Source organism: Papaver somniferum, chromosome 8 (genome assembly GCF_003573695.1).
Source record: "Papaver somniferum cultivar HN1 chromosome 8, ASM357369v1, whole genome shotgun sequence".
NCBI classification, from domain to species: domain Eukaryota; kingdom Viridiplantae; phylum Streptophyta; class Magnoliopsida; order Ranunculales; family Papaveraceae; genus Papaver; species Papaver somniferum.
Window position 1 is genome coordinate 125,702,253 of NC_039365.1, and position 5,771 is coordinate 125,708,023.

At 36.6% G+C, this 5,771-nt stretch overlaps 1 pseudogene; it reads left to right on the top strand.

The window, feature by feature from the left end:
- The first annotated feature begins 398 nt into the window (after positions 1-398).
- LOC113302939 lies at positions 399-2,755 on the top strand (annotated as a pseudogene).
- The last annotated feature ends 3,016 nt before the right edge of the window (positions 2,756-5,771 follow it).

Here is a 5,771-nt window from a genome sequence, read left to right on the forward strand (position 1 = left end):
CGAAATTCAATTTGTTATTCAGTTTACTTGTAAGCTCAAACAGTTTCGTATATGAAATGTCTTCGCCACTAATTAATACGATCGTGATTTTATTATTTTTGATCCACGTTTAACGGTACATCAACAAGACCCCAAACCATGTGATGATCATATCTCATCTAGATCTTTTCTTGATAACAATTCACACCTAGATCATGGACCACTAGGTTCAACTAACTCTAGTAGTAAATATCCAAGTTGATTATGCATAAAATTTGTGGACATATTAAATCTAAGTCAAAAAATTCGAGTGTAGATAAGTATGGTGCATGCACTACGTACCCTTATTCAGGGTTCGACTTCACCATCAACACTTTATTATATACCGGCCCGGACATCTTTTTCATTTCATATTTAGCTTTTCTCGAGATAAGACAAGGTTTAGAGTTTAGACATCTTTGGAGGAATATTATCATCAGAACCACTAATAATAATATTAAGTCTTATTCTTTCTTGCCTTAATCTCTTTAATTTAGAATCTCTGTTTTTTTTCTTTCTTTCTGTACCTATGAAGCAGCTTTACGCATTAGATGATCAAGCAGTACTTCCTATCAATAATAAGAATCAGTATCATGATCATCAGAAAAGCAATCCTAAATTTGCTATTCTCCGTGGAGCTGTGACTGTCTTAACTATACTAACACTAATCCCACTTCTCTATTATCCTTTACTTTCCCATCCTTCTCTTCTATTATCAAAACCTTCTTCTTCTTCATCGTCATCTTCCTCTAATTTGATTAATTCTTCATCTTCGCCTGATTTGTTGTTAACTACTTCAACTTCTTCTCCTTCTACTTCAATTCAAGATGTTGTGGTCCAAAATTCAGTCAGCAATGTGGAATCAAATGATAAGTGCGACCTTTTTGCAGGGAAATGGGTTTGGGAACCAGAGAGTGCACCATATTATACAAATACGACATGTACAGCAATACATGAGCATCAAAATTGCATGAAATATGGGAAACCGAATTTAGATTTCACCAAGTGGAGATGGAGGCCAGATGAATGTGTACTTCCACTTTTCGATCCTGAAAAGTTTTTGGAGATTGTCAGAGGAAAATCTCTGGGCTTTGTTGGAGATTCTATTGCCAGAAATCAAATGCAGTCCTTGATATGTCTCATTTCCAGGGTACGTATTCGAATGACTTATTTTTTTACTTGATAATTTATGTTCATCTTTTCAATACAATCTGTTATTAGTTTCTGATCATAGAGAAATGAAAACATGCCTCAATTTTGAACTACATCTTTCAGCTCTTGCATAACTACGAAACCACACAGCCGGCCTCTGTACGCAAGAGAATCTGTCTCGGAATTAATGTCCATCAGAACCAAAAGTTTGCTTGGTTTAAAATCAACTGTAATATTATTAATATTTAAAAAAAAAAAATCATGGTCCATTTATCTTTTTGCAATCAAGGGGTTTCTACAGTGTATCTTTAACAAAAAAAAAAAAACTTTCATAGGTTCCTATGTTTAACGGCCACAATAATTTACAACTACTCTAGGTGCAAATGAATGAAGCAACCAAAAGGCCAAAACCGGCCTTAGAGGTGGTGGTCCCAACAAACACAAGTTTTAGTATCATCCTCCCAAGGAAAAATGCTGGACTGTTTTAATAAAACTCATTTTCTTTTTATCCATCCGGTGGAATTCTTAATTTGGATTTGATCGTTATTTCTATTGCATTTCCAGGTTGATTATCCAGTGGAAGTTTCTGACGCATCAAAACTTCAAACAAAAACCTGGTTTTATTCAAATTACAATTCCACCCTATCAATTTTTTGGTCACCGTATCCAGTGAAAACCGAAGAAGCCACTCCTAACAGTGGTAGATTTAATCTCTACTTAGACGAAGTTGATCCCGAGTGGATTACTCATATTCATAATTACGATTACCTGATCATCTCAGCTGGACAATGGTTTTTCCGTCCCTCAATGTTTTACGAAAACAATACTGATCTTGTCGGATGTCTGTACTGCAAGGATGATATTAACTGCACCCATTTCGGCGTCACATATGGCTATCGAAGAGCATTCGAGACGATGTTCAAAGCTATCAATAGCTTAGAAGATTTTAAAGGTATAACATTTTTAAGAACGAATTCTCCTTCGCATTTTGAGAATGGGTTATGGGACAAAGGAGGGAACTGTATTAGGACAAGACCGTTTATGAGTAATGAAACAAGTTTAAATGGTGAAAATTTAGACATGTACACGACTCAAGTTGAGGAACTTGAGGTTGCAGAAAGAGACGCAGTGGAGAAAAACGATGGGCTGAAGAGATTTAGATTGCTTGCTTGATACAAGTAAAGCGATCTGGCTAAGACCAGATGGACATCCCAACAGTCATTGGCACGGGCCAGAAGACACTGGTAAATATAATGATTGTATGCATTGGTGCTTGCCTGGACCCATCGACGTATGGAATGATTTTTTGCTTGAGATTTTGAAGAGAGAAAGTTGATAAAACTTGTTCCAACAGAGTTCGATTTCATTGTAGTGCTTCCAGGCTTATTTTCACAACTTGGAGAAGTGAGCCAGTTCCTATGTCTGGGATTTACCAGGTGTGTCAAGTTTCTAAGAGGCTTGAGCACTTACGTCAGAAAATTTGGAAAATAATGTAGTCATTTTTGCTTACATGTGTATTCGAATTTTCCATTTTATGTAACATATATCTTTATATTATTTAGATCTATTCAATAATTTTTTATTTTTTTTGATAGTCAGAAACATAAAAAAGGAAATAACAAAAAAAACTACAAACTCAGAGAAGCTGTAGAATCTGAGAGAACAACCGAGACTTGAGAATATGTCCACCAATGTTGGACATTACGCTGAGAAGCATATTTAGCGAGCTTGTGGGCCAAGAAATTGGCGCCACGCTCTGCGAAATTGAATTCCATATTTGTGAGCGGGAGGAACAGATGCCTTGGATTCTTTTAATGGCCCTCGGTATTCTCCAAGGTGGACTTGACATTAAGAATGTTGACAACCCACTGGAAGTCACCTTCAACAATGATACGGTGATAATTTTTCTTTAGTCTCCAGCTGAAGAGCGAGAAGGAAGGCATTAACTAATAGACTTACTGTTCTTGATGAAAAACAAGAATTGAATTACACAAAAAAGGTTACTGAGAAACCCTAGAAAGATTCAGACCAAAGTTTGTCTGTTCATTACAAAATACATGAATAAAAGATAAAAATTTAGAATTACACAGATGACATGGACAGGTAAGCCAGTCAGATAGTCAACAGAAGAGCCTATGAGTGACAGACACGTGGCAGAGGAAGACTAGTATAGCTGTGAACACCTGATAGTTGTATATACAACTGTAACACCTGACAGTTAAGCAGAAATCTGTCAAATACCTTTCCTCAAGTTGAAGTGCCCAGCAGGATGAACTTTCAACTTGTCCCTTAGAAATTGAAACCTGAGACTGGATAGGTCCTTTGTGAAGATGTCTGCAACTTGGTCAAGTGTTGAATTGTAATGAACGTGTAAGTGCTTGGAGTGAACAAGTCCTCTGACAAAATGAAAATTCACAACTAAGTGTTTCATTCTACTGTGAAACACGGGATTGGAAAATAAAGAAATTTCACTAAGGTTATCACATTGCAGAGTATGAGTAAGTTGCAGAAAGACATGAAGATCCTTTAGAAGCTGAAAAACCCATGCAACCTCTGCATCATAATTAGCCAATGATCTGTACTCAGCTTCTGTGCTGAATCTTGCCAAAGTAGCTTGTCTTTTGCTGGACCAAGAAATAGGATTAGCACCAAATAAAATACAATATCCTCTTATGCTTCTCCTAGTGTCAGGAAAAGCAGCCAAATCTGCATCACCAAAACCATGTATGGCCAAAAAACCTTTATTGAAAAGAATCCCATAATCTATAGTAGATTTGATATATCTGAGGATTCTTTTAGCAGCTGTAAAGTGCTCAGAAGTAGGAGACTGCATGAATTGTCACACTTAATTAAAATCATAGCTGATTCCAGGCCTAGTCCAAGTAAGGTACTGCAAGGCTCCAACTAGAGACCTATATGGAGTTGGATCAGCTAGTGGCACACCAGTTTAGTACCAAAACAAACTAGTGAAGAACATGGCTTTGCACCTAGCATATCATGCTTGTTAAGTAAGTCAAGAGCATATTTAGTCTGAGAAAGAAAAATACTTGAATCATCCCTCGTAACTTCCAATCCCAAGAAATAGTGTAAGTATCCTAAGTCCTTGAGGGTAAAATGTGCTTAAAGAAGAGAAATGAGCTCAGAACAGTATGTAAAAGAATTACCTATAATAGAGAATGTCATCTACATAAACAAGAATCATAGTAATTCTTGACCCAATATTTTGTGCAAAGAGTGAAGTATCTTCTGTAGAATACAAAGTTATAAGATAGTAAGACATTCATTAACTTCTCATACCATGCTCTTGCCTGTTTTAAGCCATAAAGAGATTTTTGAAGCTTACAAACTTTGTTAGGGTGATCAGGATCAACAAAACCTGGTGGCTGAGTCATGTAAACTTCCTCTTGTAAATCACCATGAAGAAAAGCATTACTCACATCAAGTTGATTAGTTTTCCATCCAAATTGAACAACCAAAGAAAGAAGAACTCTTATTGTAGTTGGCTTTGCCACTGGACTGAAAGTTTCATCATAGTCAAGACCAGCTTGTTGATGAAATCCTTTAGAAACTAGTCTGGCCTTATATCTGTCTATAGTACCATCAGGATTGTGTTTGATTTAAAAAACCCATTTACAGCCTACCAAATTCTGAGATGGATCAGGGTCAACTAATAAGGACCATGTTCCTGCTGTTTGTAAGGCAGTGTATTCATTGACTAAAGCAACACCCCATTTTGGATTCTTCTTAGCCTAAGAGATACAAGTTGGTAAGTCATGAGGAGTAGTAGAGACGATAGAAGCTGATAAAACATATTTGGAGCAGTATGCCTTTGGTTTTTTAATACCTATTTTACACCTGGTGACCATGTTATGCTGATTCATTACAACAGTTGGAAAAGTACTCGCAGTAAAAGGAGGTACCTCAGAGGCAATAATTGTAGTAGAGACAAATGGAGGAAGCATATAAGATGAAATAGTAGGTGGTAGTGCAGCTGAAGTAATCACATTAGATGTAGTAGCAGATGGCAGTGCAGTTGAAGTGGGTGCTGGAAGAACTACTGCAGTGGTAGAAAAAACTAAAGAAGAATTATCTAAATTATTAAATAAATTAACTGAAGTATCTGTGGCCACAACTGAAGAAGTAGAGAATGCTCAACTATTGTAGAGACCATTGGTGATGGTCTTAATGGATAAGAAGTCTCATCAAAAGTTACATTTCTTGAAATATACACTCTGCAAGAAGCTGGATGAAGGCACCTATAACCTTTATGAGTAAGACTATATCCAAGAAAAATGCATTGTAAGCTTCTTGATGCCAATTTGTGAGTTGTGTAAGGTTTGAGCCATGGATAGCATAGGCAACCAAAAGATTTCAAAAAATGATAGTCTGAAGACTTTTTGAAGAGAACCTCATAAGGTGACTTATAAACAACAGATTTAATTGGCAGTCTGGAATGCTTCAACCCAATAAGCATCAGTTAGTCCATATTGAATAACATATGCTCTACCAACTTCAACCAAATGTTTGTGCTTCACTTCTGCAACTCCATTTTGTTGTGGAGTGTGGGGACATGAAAACTCATGAAGAATACTACATAAGGA